Consider the following 24,289-nt stretch of genomic DNA (forward strand, 5'->3'; position numbering starts at 1 on the left):
TCTTTCACCCCAAGCGCGAAGGAATGAATGCAACAGCATCAAATTGTAATGTTACGCGAAGAACGGCAAGCCGCTCGAAACTTTGCAATGCCCTGTTCAAGCAGAAAGGACGCCCGGAATGAACATACACACGATGAGCGCGAACTGTCACAGTTGCAACTTATTTCTGTGTGAGCAGCGCGCTCCTTTCGCCAAAGCGGCCGCTGCAGTGAGCGAGTTGACCTTCGTGCTCTCAACGGAAACTTGCAGGCAGAGCGCAAGACGTACAAACCACTGAGATCACGAGATAAGCGCCCGCAAGAGCGACCACACCCTGTCGAGGGCACGCTAATCCGCGTGGGAGACGACTTTTAAAGCGCGCTCTTCGAGCCCTTCGCGCCATCTCGCTAGTGATAGCGAAAACACGCTGTACCGCCGATCTCTGAATAACGCCACTGGCGAATGGTGTACATAAATAGCTCGCCGTTAGCGTAGCAGAGAACATGCAGTCTGTGGCGGAGTAGTTTCGCGCTGTGCGCTGGCGATCGAGAGGTCGTAAGTTCGACTCACGGTGACGGAACTTTTCTTATAGTTTTTTTCTTTGCCATATGTTAGTCTTTATATTTTACAACGTCATATCTGTGACGGAAATGCGTCAGTGGAGCCGTGGTGGACCCCGGCATAAGACACTTTCGTGTTAAAAATTGGACCATCTCCCCGAAGGGATCCCTGATGGGATGCGAAGCAGCAGCGTTGCGCACGGGTGGCGTCACGGGTTGAACGGCGCTAACGCGGGTGCTGCGGTGAGCGCTGGAAGATTCGTTTGAAGCGAAACTCGCTGTAACGTTTACTGGTGTAAACGTTTGTTTCATACGCAGACACGGGAGGCGAGTGGGCGTTGGAGCCAGCAGCTGCAGGAGCTCCGGCGGCTGAGGGAGAGAGTGACGTACGCGCGCACCTGCGAGGGAAGCGTGCGAGGGGAGCGTGACGTTAACGCCCAGCTGCGGCGTCACCTACTTGGCACCGCTAGGGTGCCTTGATGCCCGCGCGCTCCGCTGAGGGTGAGGACAGGCGCGTCGTCTGCTACGACGGCCGCCATTGCGAAGCCCGCCGCAGCTCGGCAACATGCGAAACGCGCTACACAAAGCGCTTGCGGTGCGCGGATACATCCGGAAATAAGTGCACGCTAGTGAGCTTTCTCTTTTTCTTTTTAGGGGCGAAGCTCCTTATAGCGGCACCCGTTCGTCCCTCGTAGCGTAGTATGTAACCAGTCTTACGCTTTGACCTCCAAGGTGGTGCCAGTGGGAGATTTTTCCTGTGCGTTGTTGAACAATAAAAAATTCGCAGCGTTAGCTAAAAGCCGACTTCTTCTGTCTCTCATTCCCATTAGCAGCTATTCTTTACCTCCAAGGCAGTGCCTGATGAGATTTCTCCTGTGCGTGAATAAACAATAAAAATTTTGTTCAAAACGCCGTTGATTGATAAAATAAACCAACGAAAGACGCCAGATGTTTTGTAAAAGCAAAACGAAAGAACGCCAGATGTTTCTAAAGCAAAACGAAAAGACGCCAGCTGCTTAACGAAAGACGCCAGATGTTTTCTAAAGCAATGGTTTTCTAAACAGTGAAAATTCACAGCGTACATGTAAAATTAAAGTGAGCTGCAAGTCGTCATAACTCATCGAACCTTTAGTATAAACGCGGCCGATCTCACGTCGGTGATGATGTACTGGGCAGAATTCACGGAAGATTCACGGTTTACCGATGAACCTCCGCAGCTTCGCCCACTCATCATCATTCACTCCGTGGATATGCTGTGATTTTTGAGGGGCGAAGCCAATACCCGGAAACACGGCCGCTCCGGCGTCCCAAAGAATTACGTCATGATGACGTCACCGACACCATCTTGAATAATTTGCTAGTTCGGCGGCCTTTTAAAAGGGGCCGTAACTGAAGGTGAAATTGGCGCTAGTGTTCATGGAGATTCAAAATTAAAGCAGCCAATGGCAGCCTGCCGCCGTGCCGGCAAAGCCGTGCACCCCGCGCCGGCCGCGGAGGCCGCGCGCGCGCCGCGACGCCATGGCGACGCTAGTTTTGAATTCCTCGAAAGTTCCGTTGTAGCATGGAGCGAGTGCTGAGAGCGGGCACCACGCTGGCCGTGCAGGGAGGCTATGTTTGGCGGACACCTGCAAGTCTCCCGTTGTGGTTAGCGGGTCATTGTTCGCTATTGAGACTTATCGGAGTGGTCGTTATGTCAGCCGTGCTCCGTCGCCGCCATACAGGAAGGAGCCCGTCCTAGTCGCCGGCCTTGATATGAAGTTTCGTGATGGTCCGTTACATGAAGCGAGCTTTGGCCGGCGTGTGGAGTTTTCGTGGTGTTTGCGTGTTGTGCGCTCATGCCGCCGTGGTGGTTAACGGCACGCACCATTCGTACATCATGGAACGGTGCACGGATACTTCAAGACCGGCCGAGTTCCGCAAGATTCTTCGAGGTTCCGAAAAACTAAAGGTGAGCATGCGGCTCGCGTTCGCAGCCACACATTTACGAATTGCAGTTGGACAATACAGTTATTATTTTTTTAATTGCGGCTGAATCGTGAAAAGCACGATGTTGCAGTTAATATCGCTGTTCCTAGAAGGAATGAAATTAAAGAACTTGAGACTCATAGTTTAACTTTTGCGTCTATGACAGAACTGCGTGATGGAAGTGCGTTTCGCTTTTTTTTTTGCCTGTTTATCACTCGCCATCGTTTAAATACGCGTTCCCGAGACGCAATAGGCAGTTTTAGAATAGCGTACGAAAAGCTTTGCGTCGGCTTTTCGCGCAACTGTCATGCGTCGTACGCTAACGGCTTGCGGGCTCCCGTAGTGACGGAAATAGCGAGCCGCAAACGCTAAAATAGCGTACGCTAATCTAAAACTGCCTAATGTATCGCAGCTTGCACTGAGCCGAGACGACGAAACTACGTTTGCCTCATGCGACTACGTAATTTGTATCGTTGGAATTAATAGTTTTCAATTGCTTTATTTCAGGACGGAAACGTTTTCGGAGTATTCGAGAAGGCAAGAACTGATGCGTTTGCCCAAGGAAGGGTTAACAGCTGTAGAATCAGCGCTCTGCGAAGTCTCGATCCGCAACTCAAGTGGACCAGCTTTCTACCCTGCTCCCAGTGCTTCTTCTCGGTGCGTGAATATGCTATCTACTTACGGCTGAAGAAGTAGTTTGTGTGTTTATATATTGTCTCTGTTATTGCCTATGGAAAAACCGCTCTAAGGATTCATGTGTAGGCATGAGACATGTCCTATATGCAGAATTTTACTGTTTGTGTTTATCACAATGAAGTGCTCAGTGTACCCAACATGACGTCCTCTCTTCAGTGGCGTTATATTCAGCTAGGCATTGTATTCGCGGTGAAAGAAAAGCTGCGTATAGGCTTATTTCACCTGGTCGTTGAGTAATACGCTTTTCTTCGAATGTCATGTGCTGCTGCATAAACTGACCATGGCCTGCATCCCGTTGCCACCAACTAACTTTCAAGTAGTGTTCAAGTACCATATAATGTGTCTTGCTCTTTTTAGCGCAATGTACTACTTACTGTGCTGAATCTTATCTTTTTCATTTTGTTTATCTGGTGAAGGTGTCCAGCATTTCATGTATATTTGTGCAAAATCTGAGCAAATATGTAAGTGGTTGTTTTGTGTTTCGTATCATTTCAACGGTTAATAAGTAAATCATTGCAATATTATTTCATATTTACATATTTTGCGCTTCGTTATGTTTTTGTCATGCACTGACATTTCTTTAAACTACATGATTACCTCTCATCAGAGGCTCCTCTGCACTTTGCTCGGTATTGCACCAAATGAAAATCGTGTTTCTTATATGTGTGTACGTCAAAGGGCCTACACTTTCCAATGTGTTCGATTTTTTAATTTCTAAATTTTACAATGAACTTTTGTGTTTAGTCATGCACACACTGTGAATTCTTCCCTTCTGTTCTTGTCCTGAACTTGTATCGTGTCCCATTACATGCAAATCTTGTTTCGGAAACAGAACAATAAAAAGAGGTAACACAAATGTTGTAGGTGGATTCATCCTTTATGCTCTAGCACATGCTGGCTGCGGGCAAACGCGAATGCGCGGCCAAGCACAGCACGCGCGCAAGCGCACGCGAACAAAAAAAAAAAATCCCGGCGCGGTGCATAGGAGAGGAGAAAAGGCAACCGTACAAAATAAAAAGCGGTGCGCGGCATGGGAGAGGAGGAAAAGCAAGCGCACAAAAAAATAGAAAGAAAACGGCGCGCGGAGAGGGAGGAAGAGGGGGTGGAGGCGAGCGGCTGTTGTTACTGTTGCCCTGACGACGTAAGCAACGTAATCGCTACGTCATCGCCCTTTGAGCTTGGCGGCCTTCTGCAAGGGGCGTAACTCAATAGCGCTCTCGGCGCTGTCGGCGCTTGCGTCGGCGGAGCGTTTGAATTTCGCGTCCTATGGGAGGTATACGAAGAAACCGACCCTTGGCGAAGCTCCTTAAGGCGGCACCCGTTCGTCCCTCGTAGTCGTCGTGATCGTAGTAGTGAGTAACAAGTCTTACGCTTTGACCTCCAAGGTGGTGCCGGTGGGAGATTTCTCCTGTGCGTTGTTGAACAATAAAAAATTCGCAGCGTGCGCGTTAACTAAAAGCCGAATTCTTCTGTCTCTCATTCCCCATTAGCAGCCATTGGCATGTTCCAGTAGGAAACGTTAGTAGAAGTAGAAGTGTAAGTGTTAGCTAAAAGCCGACTTCTTCTGTCTCTCATTGCCATTAGCAGCCATTGTTTACCTCCAAGGTAGTGCCTGGTGAGATTTCTCCTGTGCGTGATTAAACAATAAATATTTTGTTCAAAACGCCGTTGATTGATGAAATAAACCAACGAAAGACGCCAGATGTTTTGTAAAAGCAGAACGAAAGAACGCCAGATGTTTTTCTTAAAGTGTAGTAGTAGTTGTTGTATCGGACCGGCAACGGCGCGAGGACCCTGCCGTACGAGAGTTAAATCACACTAAAAGACATACTTTGCGGGCGATACACTCTAGTGAGCTTTCAACTTTTCGTCTTAATGTACATGATAAAGAAATTATTTCTACGAAAAACGCAAGGCACACCTTGAGCAATATGTTTGGTTTTGGGACGCTAAATGGAACCATGAGGCGATGCGAAGCCGGAGCACTTGCACGATCGCGTTCCGTTGGCTTTCGTTGGGCTACCGACCTCGCGTCGTGGAACGCGCGTCCTGTCTTCCCTCTAGCCTTGCCTTTAATTCGCACAGGGCGAGCGTGGAATGCGGTCGCTCTTGGCGCTCTTTCGCTCGGGAGCGGACTTCTTCCTTGCATTTCACCGATCACAAGTGATAATGAAGGGACCACATAAACCAACAGTACAATAAAAGTTTGATGTTTAATATACACACGATGTTTCACACTCTTTATATTATGTACTGGGCGCATTTCACGGAAGAGTTTCACGGTTTACAGATGATTCCCTCCGTAGCTTCGCCCCACTCATCATCATTCACCCCGTGGATATGCTGTGATTTTTCGTTGTGTCAACATCACATGTAGCCACGTAGGAGTCCGGTTCGCACAAATGGATGAGAAAGAGCTGTACGGTCAAACACCGATAATAAAATGCATTGTAAGAGCTCGCATGCATACGGGGACAATCGAACTGTCGGGAACAAATTAGGGCTTGCAGCGTTTCCATGTTAAAGCGTAAGGTAGATGCTAGATGATAAATTCACGATATTGGGTATTACAGCGACAAAGAACTTGTGACCGAGGGACAACGAACGCAAGGTAGCGCATGCTAGCATTGCATCTTCATTATAGTTTTTGCGCACTTACAGACTCAGGGATTTACTCATGGATCCTTCCTACATATGGCTTCGCTGAAAAAGAAATAATAAACGGTATACTTGTTCTATCGTTTCTCCACAGTTGCAGAAGTCTCATTTAGTCGCTCGAGGTGTGTTTGATATTCCAATGAGCGAAGAGCACGCTTCCGCGAAAGCCACCCCTTATCGGAGGTGGCATATAGTAATGTTGCGTCGCCGCGGGAAGGAGTGGCACGAAATTTGCACGTCGTCGATAAGGCAAGATTGCGGGGGCGACGATTCTGGACGCTCCACGAAGTCGGTATTGTGCTGTGACCTAGAAAAAGAACCCTCGCAGCGTATGTTCGCTACAAGAGCATGAAATCTATTAATGTCAATGTTCCAATGCAAAAATCACACCCGCTCCACCAGTGTGAAATCTGCGGAAACAGCTGTGGTTTTGCTGTGTTTCCCTTGTGACTTTCTGTGATTTTCTGTGATGTTTTGTGATTTTGTGAGGGTGTCTGTGATAACGGTGTTTGTAGAATAGATATGCTGACAGAACGGCATGATGACACATTTATTTCACCGTTGCCACCCCTCCCCCCCTCGCCACCACAACCGCCGTCCCATCACTACACCCACGACACAATCACCACAAGGTCTAATGGGAAGCGCTCAAGCCGCGCTTCCCATTTTCACTGTGCGGCTACCGCTTTGTCCGCGACCGAGGCGAGTACCCCATATATAGGTGTATCTGGAAAACAGCACGTGACTACTCTTGGCACTCATCTGTTGTCCGGCCCAGCCCTAGTACAGCTCATGTCGATCGCAGCATCTTCTGTACTGAGCAATTGTTGAGTAGTAATAAAAAAAAGAAAAACATGCGTTTACAAGCTTCATATATCCCCGAGAATAATTAAATGTAGAAATAAGCACTGCCGTAAGCTTTAGTTTGTTGCAACAGTAACGTTGGTTCGTTGCTTTGATTGACGACGTTGAAGCCGACTGTAGCAACCTAAGCCAACGCTAACAGATCCACAGCGTAAAAAAAATGGCGCCTGTCGCATCCAAAATAGAGCGTCTCCCAGCTGAAGATGTTCGTCGAGTGCATTTTTTCGCGGCAGCACTTGTGTGCTTCCGTGAAAACTTTATTTTTAGGTGAATAGGATGAGGTTTTATATAATTTATAGGTATACCGCACTTCGTCAGCTGTGCCGTGGAGAGTATGCATTTCTCAGTCGAATGAGTTCTGGCGATGGCATTAGGTGACGAATGGCATTTGGGCGAATTCCATTTCGTTCGTCCGTGTGGCACCGCACGAATGGCATTAAATCTGAAGGCATTAGGAGGCAAGTGCCATTTTCTGTGCCCGTGTGGCACAGGTATCAGCTACGACGTGCATGACACTTCGACGAATTTACAAAACAGTTTCTCTTGGGTCTCGTCACACCGTTTCCGACAAGAATGAGCTCGTGCTTACGCTGGCTTACATTCGCGCAAAAAAAAAAAGAAAGGAACTTTAAAAACACATTGTGGAGCGGCTGCGAGAAATGAGAGAAACGGTGGGCGTTATGGAAACATGGCACACATGCGACGTGGAGAATTCGCGAGCTGCACAACGTATACGGGAAGGCAATTTTGCCTTCGCTTATGCGGGATATGCGGCAATTCGCCTGCCCTCCAAGCGAGCTCATTTCTCAAAGCTCAACAGAGGTAGAAGTCCCATTCACAAAGGAGCAGCACCCGGACTTTCGTGTCCCTTAAAAAGGGATCTCGTAAGCATTGATTTTCGAAGGTGTTTTCAAAAGAGGTAGCCGTCTGATAAACAGTCCCATCCATCACTTGGACTTTCGTTTTTAATCGCTCACGCCACCCAATAAAGCCGGAAAGCAGTAGACAGAGAGGGTGACCAATTTGCCTCGTACTCGAACCTGACCTTTGCTTTTCAACCTGAGGTTCAACACATGCGTTTTCGTTTATTAATGGCTTTAAGTGAAAAGTCGGCGTCGTCTCGAAATCAGTACAATCAATACAATAGAAGAAGGAAAAGAAGAAGGGCTTTCGCCTTTAGGTCGTCTTAGGCAAATCCATAAAGGATCGTGTGGCTTTTTGTATTGCGATTCAATGAAGACAGTCATGCGTTTTCTGTCTTTTTTTTCTTTTTTTTTGCTTTTGTAGTGAAGAAGCGCACCCTGCAGAGCTCCGCAGCCGGATTGCCAGGGTTACGGAGGATAGTCTCAAGCTACGTTGCAGCTGTTTGGACTGACTGTAGGCCTACGTTTCCAACCTGTCACGGCATCCAGTTAGTGTTCTCGACGTCGTGCTTCAAATGTTTATTTTAATTGGTGGAGGTGCTGTGTATCTATTTCCCTTTATTATACCTTTCTTTGATTATTGGCAGGCGCGTCGAATTTTAATTTTCTCAAAGGAAGAGCTTTTCTTGTGAGATTCCCCGAGTATTCCTGACAGTAGCTGCTGTTCCCTTGCCGAATAGCTCCTTGGCAAACCCTTCACAGAGGAACCCAACATCTGACGCATGTGCCCTCGAACGCAGCTACCCAAAGTGCTCACCAATAGGTCACCTCCACACACAGCACAAAAAAAAATTGTAGCAGGAAACAAGCCTGGCTCTCTGAACCCCTACGATGTTGGTTGCGTTTAAAAGTGTATCACAGCATTCGCCAATAATATGGGACCTAAACGAAACCTGACAGAGCAACAGAACGTGGTGCAAAAGCAGCGTCGCGCCGAGGAAGAAATCCTTCGATATGCAGCGAAACTAAGATTTGCTGTGCGTAGATTCCAACAGGGCACGTTAGATCTGCTGCAATATTCAATTTATTTCTTGTTTTTATTACCTTGCTTCTTAATTTTAAAAAAATACGCAAAACATTTCATACTGCCATGCTTCATCTCTTTGTTTCTTAGTTTCTTAGTGCTTCCGAGTTTTTTATTGTTTGTTTCATCCTGAAATCGGGCATTGTGCCCGTAGCACAGAACGTGCCCGAAGCTGTCTAGAAATACAGCGTCATAAAAAGAGACGGAAAACTACACCTAACATGACGCGCATCTTCCTGAGACTTGTCTTTATCGAGTTATCATACGCTGCACTATTCTACGAAACGAAGATGCAGTCCAGCTCGCTCTAAGCCTGCTCTAAGGCTAAGGAAAAGGCGTCCGCCTTCCTCGTTCGCTGAGCACCAACATCTGCGCAATGATGTTTCTTACTGAGGCTAGGAAAAGACAGTCGTACTGCTCTTCCGCTACCTTCTGACAATAACAGCAACGTGCTACTGTGCCTTCGGGTGGGAAATTTTATAGGCACGCCAGAGTACGTTTCCTTCAAGTGCAGCGAGCAAAGCCAATTGCAATTTAACTTTGGCCCACGCATCCAGATGTTCTACAATCTTGTTTTGTCCCCACTACGTTCTGAAGGTTTTGGAACAGTCGCGCTTGTCGGGAGTGCGTTGGGTGCCTCTTTGCGCACACAAACACGCACGCACACTCATGCAACTCCATGCGAACACACAGAAATCACACGGTCTCTCAGAAAGCTTTCTTCTTGGTTTTCTTCTCTGTCGATTGCATTGGTCACCCCTTTCCCCCCCTCCCCGAGCATTCTGCACCCAATGTGGGTTTGCACGGCCGCCGTGATTGACCCACCTTTGACCAAGCTACGATGTCATGTGATGACGTCATCATGTCACGTTACATCACGTGACGATACAGTGACGTCATAATGACGCCTCAAAATTTGGCAATCTTTGACGTCATGATTACGTTATACGGCAACGTCACAACATGATGATGATTTCTTGCATTACTCGTGTTGCCCCGACGCCGCGGGACGCCGACGGTCAATTTTCGCGTTTGATGAGACATCTATGGCTTTCGCCTCAAAAATCAGGGTTTGAGCCGGAATCGAGCCCAGGAATCTTGCGTGGCAGTCAAGAATTCTACCACAGAGCGACTCCAATGCTTGAAACTGCTTCGAAATAAGACCCTGAACATGCGTCATGCCGGGCAAGGAATCACGTTAGGAGATGTAATATTGCGTGACAGAAGCGTAGAATCGCTCCGGACGTCACACGACGCGAATTACGTAACGAGCGTGCTGTTAAATACTGTCAACAAAGGGCTGCGCTATAATTCATCAACATCGTCATCAGCCACAGCACCAACAAAGTATGCAAATACGTAGCAGCGCGTATTGTCTTACAGACGCGCAAGGGGTACTCCGCAACTGTACTTCGAGAAGGCGTCCTAGCAGAGCTTAAACAACGACTAATGTAACGCGCACACACGTTCCTTCCCACACGGCACGGTAGAGGTGTCCACCCAGAAGCCAAGCATGGCAAGCCAACGAGAAGGCGATACGAATGCGGCCAGATAACGCCGTCTCCTTCCGCTTTTAAAGGCGAAGCCTAAGCGTCTTCCAAGTCCTCCATTTTGAAATGTTCATACAAAGCGCAGGCGAATACATGGGCTTAACGAGAGCGCCGGACGGCCGCCCATTAATTAATACGTGGGTACCTTCTATCCGCAGGCAGCACGCGTTCTCTGCGGTTCTCCGCGTCAGAACTTGCGAGCTCCTAACTGTTAATTATGCGGGTTACGTTATAACTACAAGATTTGCCGTGCGGCGTGTGAATTTGGTTAAAACTTTTCGCGGCCAACGCACTTGGATGTAAGTAATCCAGTTCCAGTTCAGACGTAGCACCTCAGTGCAGGTGCTCAGCGAGAGCTCGAAGTAAATGTTTATTTACTTAGCATCCGAAATCCAAGATTTGCTTTCGTCTCAGCGAAGGCCGCCACACGCACTTATCAAGAAGCGAATTACATTTCGCGTTGTATGCAAAGGCCGACTTAATTACAAATCGCTAAGTGGTTAGCGGGAACACGCCAAACTAGCCGCAATCCTGTTCGTGATTCACAGCGTTAGAATAACAGCGTTTACATGACCGGCGTGAAGTACAGGACTGCACGACGCATTTAGAGGTCTTGTGTTGCACATAATTGAAGCAATTCGAAGTAAAACGAAGAACGCCAGGTTGTTCAAGCTCTTCTATATCGCAAAAAAGGTATCGGTCAGATAACAGTTGCGCGTGAAACAATCACCACCGTTATATATAGTATATAGCGTCATAAACTTTTGTCATATTGACATAATGATTTCGCAGGTAAGACTGGAGTGCCGGATTGAGTTTCTTTGCGTTTCAGTAGCCTTCAGCGGTGAACGGATGCTACGAGTTACACTTACCACAGGATGAGACGCGTGACTGTCGAACAAAAAGTACGGGTACGAATCACATCATCGCAATGAAATGCTAAAATATTCAGGCAGACATAAGCGTAGGAAACAACCGCTTGGAAAAGCAGGGGCGTTACACTGCTACACTGCGATAAACGCCGTAAAGCGTGGTCTTTATAAACTAAAGACTTGTGTTTGCACTCAGGGTCTATATAGTAATATATACTTTAAGCTCAATGCGCACTGCAAGTTCTGGACTCTGGAGCCAGTCCTTGCAAGCCTTTTTTAACATCTCGGACTCCAGTCCTCTTTTAGACAACCGCAGGGGAACGGGTCTCAAACATTTCTCGGTTGTGACTGTCTTAGTGTGTGCGGTGAACGCTGACACGTGTCTGTGCGTATTACTTGTTCACTCTTTCCTCCTTGCTCTCTCTATTCTTTTTCTTCCCCTCCCCCTCCCCCCTGTAGGGTAGCAAACCGGGTACAACCTGGTTAACCTCCCTGCCTTTCCTTTGCCTCTTTCTCTCTCTTTCTCTAAGCGCTACCAGCCACGGTGGCCTAGTGGTTATGGTGCTTGACTGCTGACCCGAAGGTCGCGGGATCGAATCCAGGCCGCGGCGGCCGCATTTTCGATGGAGGCGAAAATTGTCTAGCAGTCGAGCGCCGTAACTCCAGACCACCATGGAGTCATAAAGCGACCATCAGCATAGATATTAGCGTTTACAAGAAGAAAGAAAAAAGCCTTCACTAAGTCTCTGAGAGCTAGTGCCCAGTGAAATGAACATAAAGCAAAATTACCCAGATTTCTAAGTAGCCTTTTAAAAATGTCTTGCATCCCCTCATCTGCAAGATTAAACGTCCAACCACGCGTGCACGCTGTTCCAGCACAGAGTAAAGTCGAAGGCAGAAGCGCCAGCTCTCAGACATAATTACATACACGTGGAAGACCCGCACCTGACGTCACTCAAGAGCATAAAAAGAGGCACAGTGGTCGCGAATATGGTTGGAGCAGCTTGTGGCAGTTTATATAGGTTGTTAGTTCTCGTAGTTTCTCTTGCTTTTTTTTTCATTGCACTCGCTTTGATAGAACCAATAAACCCTAATTTATAGGTTCAATGTAATACCCCTTCAATCCATAGAGCTTCCTGTAAATACACTAGAGGGAACTCTGGCGCTAGTGTCTATGGGAGCTGCAACGCATGGCTCTTCAGCAAGCATGGGAATGATGGGTAGTACACGAATTGCGTTCTTTTGGCTCCGTTTGGCCCCGTGTCGCCTGCATCCGCTTTGTCTCAAAACGAAGTTCAGCATAAGTCAGCAGTTCCACTTCACCACGTTAACCTTTTTAGGCTCACCAATTCAAATCTTGTCACGAAGTTCACAACGATCCATTCTTTTGTCCGCAACGAACGCCGAAACACAGCAATAAACAAAGCCACAAGTGCGTTCGAAGCCCGCAAGTACGAAGACTAGGCAAATCCGTGTAGTACCCATCATTCTCACGGTGGCTGAACGATCGCAGCGCCAGAGTCCCCTCTAAATAATTTTAGGAAACTCTATGCTTCAATCCGCCTTACTGCGGCATTGTGGGCGCTTAACTGTCCGTCACCAGAATTTGCCTGGCAACAAAAGAACTTCCCGGAAATGACGGTAAAGAAACTATGGTGATTCAGCAGCTACTGAAAGGCATTGAAGAGCTTCCATTGTGCCCTGGTTGCCTGAGCGTGTAATAACGTTAACTTAAAATAACATCCACGCGGCTGTTATTCTAGACTCATGATAACAGCCTCTCATTTCCTGCGGTTATGGACGCTGTGAGGATGTTCAGGGGCGGCGGATAGAATAAGAAGCAACATAAATAAAATAGCAGCATGAATCTGTGAATAAAGACCTTTCGTGCAGCGTTACTAACGTTTTCAACTGTTCTTCAGCTATTATGTAGTGCAGTAATAGTAACTGGGGAGCCTCCGAAACACGCCACTGGAAACTAGCGAGAGGCAAAGCTTTTATGGGTGCCCGTGTTTTTCTTTCATTAAAGGAATATTTTTTACGACCATTGGCATAGCCGGAGAGAGGAGGTGTTCAAATCCCCCTCCCCACCTCTTGGAATTTTTCAATTTTGCAAGTGCATATATACACGCACACATACAAACGCTCGCACGAACATACATAAAGTGTGGTTGACACCTTCGCCCCCCCCCCCTTTGTAAAAAGTATTTCTGGCTACGTCCCTGCTTACGACAGCTCATATCGCTGTCCGCACCAAAGAACAAGAACGAAACGGACACATAAAGATGGACATCGACGTCACATCTACGTCTCATAACATTGTCTTTATAGTACGGCGCACTATTAAGACCGTGTGATGAGACTATCAAGGAGGTGTACCTACAGCTCCGACTCGACAATCGTCTTTACCCTCCTCCCCATCCATCGCTCACTCTGCTAGAGGCACGCATTCTACGGCACATCCAAATGAATTGCCTGATCAACCCCTCTCGCCTTTTTCTTTGTAAATATAGATCGGACCCCTGCTGTCCCAATTGCCCCTCTACATATGGAGACCTGTCACACCGCCTTTTCTACTGCCCAACTGCTCAGCAATCCAGCTCTTATCCTCCCCCTTCTCTTTCCATCACCACCTGGCTCGACTGGATCGCCGCGAAAGGGGAAGAACAGCGTCGACTGGTCGCGCAGGCGGTCGAAATGCTCGGGCTATGAATTTGGCTGAATAAAAGCCTGTTACTACTACTACACGGTCTTAACATTGTTCGATTGAACGGCTGTTTGGGAAAACTGGCGACGACATACGTACGAGAGGTATGGCGTCGTATGATGAACTTTATTCGAGTCCTGAAGGGGTGTCATAAAATATTAAGCCGAAAGTCTTAGATGTCTCATCGAGCGCAACAATTGTCCTTCGGCGTCGGCGCCAACACGAGTGATGCAAAAGATCATCATCACGTGATGGCCTCAGCATATTACGTTATGATGGCGCCATATGGTGACGCCAATTCACGTGACGTCAAGCGATGTCGTCATCACACGACATCGTCGCTTGGTTATAGGTGTGCCGATCACGGAGGCAATGCAAAGCCAGGGGAGGCGCAGAAAGCTTGCAGTGCCCCCGATCCTGGAGGCAGTGCAAAACCACGTTAGGTGCAGAAAGCTTCCGGAAGGGGGTGCAGGGGAGGATCAAGTACATCGACTGAGCAGAAAAATAAGAAGGCGGCTTTCGCCTTCGAGTCGTTTTAGGCGAACGCATAAGAAACCCTTTGGGTTTTTTATTTATTTCTTTTTTTTTTTACAGAAATCGCCCTAACTGATGTCGGGAAGAACTATTCAATTATAAAACGTGGGGGTAAAAAGCGTCATGAAGAGTGCAGAATCGGGCACGTCATTTATTTCCAAAATTTTGGATCATTGCGGTTTTGACTCACTTTAACAAAACTGAGTTCGAACACGCCCAGAAACTGAAAGGTAGAAGAAGAGGCATGGTGCATGTTTTCTTGAAATTCGTTTCTTTTTGCAGCCGGAATGACAGTTTCGGGAGCAGTCCTTCCTTTTTCAGCCTTCGAGCGCTGCCACGTCGCGTCGATTTGAAATCCTTGCCCGATGTTCAGAGAATTCACTTGCAGGCCTATTTGTAGGTCTGCTCCTCAGTTTAGCGGGCGCGAAAGGCCCTGGTTAGGCCCCGATATCGATCGAATTGAGGATATGAAAAACGCAATGAGAAGAAAAAAGGGAAGAGACTGTGTCAGGCGGTGATGGCGGATTTCTGAAAAGGACCTGCAGAATAGAGCTAAACGTTGATTCAAGCAAACGAACAGCAAAACGCAGCGGTGGTCAATATGTTTGACCACAGGCAGCTTCCCAAACGTAAAATAAAAATAAAATGAAGGAAGTGGACAGTGAGGAGGGTTGGGATTTTTGGTTGTATCTACATTCTTCAAGGAACAGCACAGAAAAGAGCAGGGCGTACATATTCCTCTGCACGACCTCTCCACGTTTGCGCGCTTCACTCAAGTGGAGAGGGAGATACAAGGAGATGCGATAGCAGATATGCGCTGGCAGTTTTTTTTTTTTCGTTGTCGGTGAGTGCTCAAAAAGGTAGCTTTGTTAGCCGTCAACTGCAGCCTCGCGTCGTTTCTTGCACAAGAAAAAAAAAAAAAAAGGAAATGTATGCACTCAGTAGGCCGGGTGAACGTTACTTTTTTTTTTTCGTTTTTGACACCTGAAAGGCCATCATTCTAAGGCGTGCTACGTTTTCTTTTCTTAATATTTACACGAATTATTTCGAACTTCAATGCCCGGCGAATTGCAAACCCGGCGCGAAGGGCAGCGTTTAAAGTTTCTGTTCTATTCGTTTTAATCGGGAGCTGCGGCTCAACCCAGCACCAAACTTATCTCCACTTACATCCCGGCGCACTCGTCATACTCACACGCTTTCTCTAACTCCTTATTTTGCCGGAACTAATGTACCTAAATTCTAATTCTTTCCGCAAACAATTACAGATTGGAATAACCTGTCACGTGACCACCTATTGTCCGCCACTCAGTCGAGTGCCTCCTCCTAGGCTACCTCGATACGCAATCTCCTTTTCCACGGTTGATTAGAATTGTTCTATTTTATTGACTTGATAATTTGCTTCACTGCTCCTGTATCCATACTCACTTAATCGTATTGACTTTTTTCGGCCGCGTGTATTACCTTCATTTCTTTTTTTGGATTCTGTTATTATTATTGCTTGTTTCCCATCTTTGCTCTTCAATGTTTATAATGCTTTTGTATTTCCACTGGTGTTTAGGCCATGTGGCCTGCAGTATTTCTGTAAATAAAAATAATAAATAAATACATTGAAGGCAGAAGTTCGGGGAAGATGGAAGTTTGAAGAGACGAGAAATTCGTGAACACGGAGTATCGCTGGAGCCAACGTCTCGACAAGCGGTCTTGTCTTTTTCAAGGCTTCAACAACCGTCCTTATAAGGTCGCGGGATCGAATTTCGGCCGCGGCTGCCGAATTTTCGATGGAGGCGAAAATGGTTGAGGCCCGTGTACCTATAGATTTAGGTGCACGTTAAAGAACCCCAGGTGGTCGAAATTTCCGGAGCCCTCCACTACGGCGTCTCTCATAATCATATCGGGGTTTTGGGACGTTAAACCCCAGATATTATTATTATTATTATTAACAACCGTCCTTATAGCGCGTATACGTGTACGCCTCGTGCCCCCTCCCCCAACCAAAACAGAAGAGGAGGAGAGGGCACGTGCGAAAACGTGCTTGCGGTGGAGGATAAAGATGGGCCGGCGCTATTTTGGCCTATCGTCATTTTCGACTTTTCCAAAAATAACGAAATATTTGAATCGTGATTGCTGAAGAATTCTTATCCTATAGTTGGGTGAGGACCGCCACGGTGGCCTACTGGTTATGGTGCTCGACTGCTGACCCGAAGGTCGCGGGATCGAATTTCGGCCGCGGCTGCCGAATTTTCGATGGAGGCGAAAATGTTTGAGGCCCGTGTACCTATAGATTTAGGTGCACGTTAGAGAATGCCAGGTGGTCGAAATTTCCGGTGCCATACACTACGGCGTCCCTCATAATCATATCGTGGTTTTGAGACTTTAACCTTCAACAATTATTATTATTACTTGGGTGAGAATTTTGTTAACTATTTAGGCGTAGATTCTTCGTAAAGCTGCACAACACTGCCGTGTCCAATGTAATTTCTTAAAAACCGCTGTAAAAATAGGATTTATGCATCACAGCATATGCATGCTTGAGCAACTAGGAACGGCCATTGCCTTCTGTAGGCTCCAACTTGTCCTATTGTGTCAAGTGAATAAAATAAAATGAAAAGGCGTGTACTACTGGCAGCGCGCCATCAGTGTTTTATTTGCAAATGATAAAAAAAAGTGTGCTTAATAAAAACACTTTCATTCATACAGATTGACCAGCATTACTGATGGTGATTTTGGTTTATATCTGACGGATCTCATAAGTTGACGTCAGTTGGCGTACATTCAATTGGACGTTAACACAGGATATCGCTTTAATAGGGCCTGCGGTGGAAATCAGAAAGAACACTGCCTCAAATGTCTTACAAGCTCTCACGCAACTTCAAGATCCTACACTCGTCTTGCAAAGTATGCTATCGTTTAGATTGAAGCTGCCCCGCCACGGTGGTCTAGTGGTTATGGCGCTCGACTGCTGACCCGCAGGTCGCGGGATCGAATCCCGGCCGCGGCGGCTGCATTTTCGATGGAGGCGAAAATGTCTGAGGCCCGTGTACTTAGATTTAGGTGCACGTTAAAGAACCTCAGGTGGTCGAAATTTCCGGAGCCCTCCACTACGGCATCCCTCATAATCATATCGTGGTTTTGGGACGTTAAACCCCAGATATTAAAAAAAAAACATGGCTGATCCCTCCGTCATAGGAATCGGTATAACACGAAAGTGAAACGTGTCTTCACAGAAGTAGTGCTCATTGTGTAGTGATATATGAGAGCTTGTTCAATGTCTATTCGTGTTTGGCAGCTATAGCACCGTTTGACGTGGATGCACCCATGTTGTCAGCATGTCTCTATCGCGACGACTAACGCCCATGATCATGATTAAACCGTTCTGGTAGCTGACGGTGTGAACATATATTTGGACACAGCGAATCGTGAATCCCACATAAGGATGATATCAACAAGCTCATAATCAACACTGGTACCCGGTATGCACTTCTTCAAAGTGTCGTCAATTAAGGAAAGAAACGGCATGGTGTGCGCTTTCTAGTAATGGGTAGCCGACGCCTGCGCTCATGCATACGTAACACACACTGCGCTTCAGCAACACGGGAGATAGAGGTTCGTAGCCTGAGCCGCAAACGCGTGCGTCCCGCTGGCCTCTGTCTCGCAGGCGCTGCTCTCGCTCCACGAAGGCACGACATTCGCCCGTAGAAATCGCGCCCTTTCTGCAACGCATATTGCAGCAGTTTTGTTAGTCGGTGCTCTCGCAATTGAAGCAGTCGGCCGCGGAGAAATCCCGTTGGTGTACGTGGAAGCTGCACTACTCCGGTGAGCCGACGCACGCTAACACGAAGCCAAAGGCAAAGAACGTAACTTCGTCAAGGATGCCTCGGCGACGCCAGCGCGGCCAGTGTACCTCTCTGGTATCGAGATGCTTTAACCATGACCTCCGATACAGCGTGCAATCTCGGAGTAAGCGTTAGTAAGTGTCGATCGTGAAGCATTACTTCTTTTCACCTCTCACAGACGGCAGCACCACCCCGCTCCGCCCGCCGCGAAAGAGAATGTGTGAAAGATATAAAGCGCGTTCGCGCCGTGTCTAGCATCTCCCGACTTAGCTTAGTCTTTATTAATACTAAGCTAAGTCGGGAGATGCTAGACCGGTAGGGCGTCGGGCGCTTGCCGTCGCGGCCGCAGCGTCGTGGGTTCGATTTCCGGCGGGGTATCTTTTTCTTGGTTTTTTCTTTCTCACCCGTTGGCGTCCATTTTATCAACGTCATATCCGTGACGGATGTACTTGGTGGACCCCGGCATAAAACACTTTCGTGTTAAAAAACAAAAAGGTTGAAGCTTCTTTAGGACGTGCTGATAAAAAGTTCAGCGCCTTTCCATTACTGTGAAGATAGAAGCCAGCGAAGCCAGCGGCTGCGGCTGCACGCTCTGCGGCCGCGGCTTCACGTCGTTTTCGCGTCCATTGGCGCTTCAGTGCGCGATGGCGCTCCGTCAATTGTTGTTGTACGCATCATTTTGTCCACGGAAGCGATCTGCCAGAACATAGAGCTGTAAAGAAAAAGTAAACTTCAAGCTATGTCTGATATTAGCGCAGAAACTTCTACGGTAAATGTGTGGTTAAGAGTTTCCATGCCGATCCGTCCGTCCTATATGCCTTCCAGACACCGAACGTTTGACTGAATTGCGATTGCTTCCAAAGTCAGGCAGCGCTCCTGAATACCGACAACGGAAGAAATATGTTTTTGAAACAAATTGTTTACGTAATTCACGTAGGCTTTAAGCAGCCGACACACTTTGTGAAGATACAACTTTAACGCCGGGCTTGACACTCGCGATGCACTTATGCGTTGCGGAGGAAGTCGAGTATAGCGCCAAAAGAGCTCCCCACACTATGGCAGTGAAAACTAGCGTTTGTAGCGGTAGTGAGTGCATGTACCGGTTATCTGATACGTTTTGTACTAACTGGCTTGCTGTGGAGAGGCTGTGGTTTGTATACCTTCGGCTGCTGCATTTTTATCCTATGTTTATCACAATAGTTCGATGTTGGAGGCATGCAGGCGGAGGCGGAGAGGAGGTTCCATCAGTGCTAAACCATGCCCATCTTCGCTGTACATTGGCCTTTACGGCGTTAAGTCAGTTAAAGCCACGCATAAATTGTGGACTTACGCGAGATTGGATCCAAAAGAGTTATCTGCTAGCCTTACTTCGTATAACAATTTGTTGCTATCGCATTCGTTGCTTAGCCCTTGAGGCGAAGCTTATTCTTTCTTTTTAAATCTCCTTGATGCACGGCGCATCGAGCGTGCGCCGCTTACTGGATGTTCACACTCACGGCTCTCTGCATCATACTCCGGTGCGTCGTAGAACAATGCATTGAGTCGGGTTGCGATTTCCTGTGTGCCCTAGTGAATGCGCAACGCTGAGTGACGCAGTCCTTCGCTATCCTCTTTACTCGCATATTGCTATAGCAGTACTCATTAGCATCGGCTAATGTTGACCAATGTTACCTATAAGTGATGGCCACAATCGGCAAGTGTTGACCAATGCTAGCTATTGTTGCAATGTATTGGGAAAGGACAGATAGGAAATGATGGTAATTGCTGGATTCTCTGGCTCACGTCAGATATCTACTGTTTTAATAGGAACACTGTCTCCATTTAATTTCGGTAACTGAGTTGTCTACCTATAAAGTTTTCTACGCAGTTGCAATCCTTAAGATACATCTCGTACTTCGGCATTCGTCGTCCACTTCCTGCCGTCGTGATAGCGCGAAATGAGGTGCGTGCTTATCACTGTTCCTAAGCGCCTCGAAGGAAGATAGTCGCTCTCGTAAACCCTGTCATCACATTTTAAACAGCCCCGACACTCCAGGCTTGCACTATAAGGATTGACCACCGTCGCAACCAACTTTTGAGGACCTTCGATCCAATCGCTCTGACAGTCTACTTATATAGCCTCAGCAAATAATGCGCCGAGGGAGAAATCGCGTTATTTAAGGTCCACTTTCCCGAAGTCCATCGTAGTAGAGCAAGCCTCTCGAATTAACTGTCAAGAATTTAGGGACCGACTGCGCAAACTTGGCCAGCGCCGCGCCTTCGACGATCGTTCGATTCTGAGAACGGATATGAGGCTATCGAACGCGACCCGCAGCAACGCTGAAAATACGTGCAATCTCAGCGCGGTTCTAAAGAGGTGCTTTAGCAACTCTTTCGTAGAAGACTTCCCTCCCCCACCCCTCCCTGTCATTCGAGGAAATTGGACGTCATAGGCAGAACGCCGACGGCCGCGGTAATTGTGCGCTTCGCTAAAATATATCCGTTTCAAGCCAGGTGGCGCTCGCAACTCTGCATTTTCCTATTGTAACCCTTTGTAATGCAGGGGTCTCAAGCTCGCCTCAACTAGCGGGCCGCAGTCATGAAATGCAGTCTTGCAAGGGCCGGGATGTCAAGAAGGTCGGAGCGCGCGCGCGCGTTGTGGGTTAAACAATATGTGAGCTAACGTTGAGTCATTTCTAAAATATAGGTCATTTCTAAAGGGGATTTGGCATCAGGACTCGAAACACATATCGATACCGGTCTTCAGAACGGCTTACATCTGGACGCCGATTCCGAAATATTTAGTCTTCGTTGCGTGGTTATGTTTCAACGCATGGCGACCGCATAGGGTACCTCGGGAAAAATATGGGACGAAGGCAGCCATGTGTGGGTCGGGCTGCTAGCGAAGGGTCCGCATGCCGCGTGTTTGGGACCCCTGTTGTAATGGAATGCCAGGATATTCACACAGCCAGACCTGTGGAAGGGTTGTATCTTTCGAACACTCTGTGTTTCGAAGTGGTTAGGAGTAATAACTGGTGTGTGCTTGACATAAGCAATAGAAGTTTAAAATATTGGTGAAAAAAAATGGGTATGCGACAAATAGAACATGAGCGGTTATAGGCGTAGATAGCAATACATAATGAAAAAATGAAACTTGTATGACGAAAGAAAAAAAATAACCAAAGTGTTAGACACTGGTAGATTCAGCAATGACGAGCTGTAATCAACAGGCTAGTTGGTCAACACGCCACCCTCTTTCAAAAGGCACGCTAATAAAGATCAGCGTCATGATCGCACTTTTATATTTCGCATTTCGATCGCCGCGTGGTGCTTACGTCAACCCGAAGTGCGCCTTTCCGTCCCAGGAATCAGAAACAAGGAAGACCTTCCTACCTTGGCATCTAAACAAGCAGCTCTGGACTGTTTGCATATTTTTTATGTTGACAGAATTCACGTATTCGCGGATGGTTCTACCAACCAGGCCAGCTCCACCGGCGCCACCGTCACCCCATCACGACACATCAACCTCACTTACAAAGTTTGTCACGTGAGCACATCGACTGGTTCGGAGCTTGTTGCGCTGCGAGGTGCCATCGATTATATCAAGCAAAAACCAGCTAATCGATGGGCAGTATTCTGCCACTCAAAGGCGGCTCTACAATGTCTTTCGTCGGCACTTCGTCGCGGATTGTACGAACAACTTGTGTAGGCGATCGAGAAATGCTGCACTATGCAATTGAAAGAGAACACAACGTTGTGTTTCAGTGGATACCAAGTCATTGCGGTATCTCCGGCAACGACCTCGCCGATGAAGCTGCCAGAAAAGCACATGTAGAGACGAACCTTGTTTCTATTCCGTTATCTGGGATTGATGCGGCTCGATACCTAAGTAAGCTGGCGCAGAACATGACAGTTCACACACCATCGACTGTATTCTCTCGACCCATCTCTACGGCTGCGGCTACTACCTGGCCTTTCCCGGGAGGAAGATACAGTGTTGTGCCGTATGCGTCTGGGTATAGCATTCACCAACGCCTACTCATTTAAGATAGAGATGGCCGACAACGCCGAGTGCAACGACTGTGCCGTTGATGAAACTATTGGGCACCTTTTGTGTTACTGCCCGACATACGCAAACAAGAGGCTTCACCTCAGCACTGCACTAAATTAAATGGACGGAAGTGCTTTCACTGTCACGAAAATATTGGAATCATGCTGCTGCGCATCACAGTTCCGAAAGGCAACGAAAGCGCTGTTGCGTTTTCTCAAGCATACCGGACTAGAGTGCCCTATACCGGACTGATTCGCCGTTTGTGATGTCGAACGCGGAACTGCTACGTCGGCTGAAAGAGTGACTTTTCTCTCCTCCTCTCTAACTTTCTTTTCCCTTCCCCCCTTCCCCAGTGCAGGGTAGCCTACCGGGCTCAGCCCTTGTTAAGCTCCCCGCCTTTCTTTTATTCTTATTCTCTCTCTCTCGAAACAGGCTGGTACAGAAATACATTCCTCTTTCTTTCTTTCTTTTCTTTTATTGCGATAGCAATTATATGGGCAGTCTCGGCTGGATTTTGCCGTCGCCGTCATTCACCGTATATGCATAAGTATATATATATATATATATATATATATATATATATATATATATATATATATATATATATCAAAGTCCCCCCCAAAAAAAGAATTCAGAAAAATGCTTCCGAAGCGCGGAATCGAACCAGCGACCTATAGTTCCGCAGCGCGTGGCGCTAACCATTACGGCAGAAAACGCAGATCCTTCAGGTACCTAACGGCGAGCGTTATATACACACCCTTTACCGATGGCAGGGCTCAGAGATGGCAGGCGCTTATAAGTGTTTCTCCATTATTTGCGAGATAGCGCGAGGAGCGCGTCGGCGACCTCGCTCGCTTCTTCTTATATTTGCGCAGGGAGAACCTTGCCCTTCCGCTGTCTGCTCGCGCGGTTTTCTCGTGGTGAGGGGAAGAGGAATGTTTCAAGCTTTCACCGTGATGTCCGCGCTCATGTTACGGAGCGTACGAAAGTCACTCGAGCTCAAGGGACGCCGCTAAACGAACAAACAGAAGATGAGCGCGAACTATCAAGTGTCACAGCTCGACACTTGAAGCACGCTAGTTTCCTTCGCTGCTTCGGCTGCCTTTGCAAAAGGAGCGCTGTTCAAACTGAGAGTATCCAATGGCGAGCCTCACTTCGTATAGCATTAGATCCTCGCTATCGCATTCATTGCTTCGCCCTTGTGGCGAAACTGTGACTTTTCTTTCTTTTCTTTTTAGGGGCGAAGCTCCTTAAGGCGGCACCCGTTCGTCCCTCGTAGTCGTAGTCGTAGTAGTCGTAGTGCCTAACCAGTCTTACGCTTTGACCTCCAAGGTGGTACCGGTGGGAGATTTTTCCTGTGCGTTGTTGAAAATTAAAAAATTCGCAGCGTGCGCGTTAGATAAAAGCCGAATTCTTCTGTCTCTCATTCCCCATTAGCAGCCATTGGCATGTTCCAGTAGGAAACGTTAGTAGAAGTAGAAGTGTAAGTGTTAGCTAAAAGCCGACTTCTTCTGTCTCTCATTCCCATTAGCAGCCATTGTTTACCTCCAAGGTAGTGCCTGGTGAGATTTCTCCTGTGCGTGATTAAACAATAAAAATTTTGTTCAAAACGCCGTTGATTGATGAAATAAACCAACGAAAGACGCCAGATGTTTTGTAAAAGCAAAACGAAAGAACGCCAGATGTTTCTAAAGCAAAACGAAAAGACGCCAGCTGCTTAACGAAAGACGCCAGATGTTTTCTAAAGCAATGGTTTTCTAAACAATGAAAATTCACATCGTACATGTAAAATTAAGTGAGCTGCAAGTCGTCATAACTCATCGAACCTTTAGTATAAACGCGCCCGATCTCACGTCGGTGATGATGTACTGGGCAGAATTCACGGAAGATTCACAGTTTACCGATGAACCTCCGCAGCTTCGCCCACTCATCATCATTCACTACGTGGATATGCTGTGATTTTTTTCTTTTGCCTGGCGTTGGACGAATGGCATAAAGCGACGTCGTTAACAGTGTAGACACAGATATTAGACAGAAATAAAGATATACCGGCTGGGACTTTCCCGCACTTGAAGGTTAATGTCGCAAGCGTAT

Source organism: Rhipicephalus sanguineus, chromosome 9, assembly GCF_013339695.2.
Source record: "Rhipicephalus sanguineus isolate Rsan-2018 chromosome 9, BIME_Rsan_1.4, whole genome shotgun sequence".
NCBI classification, from domain to species: Eukaryota; Metazoa; Arthropoda; class Arachnida; order Ixodida; family Ixodidae; genus Rhipicephalus; species Rhipicephalus sanguineus.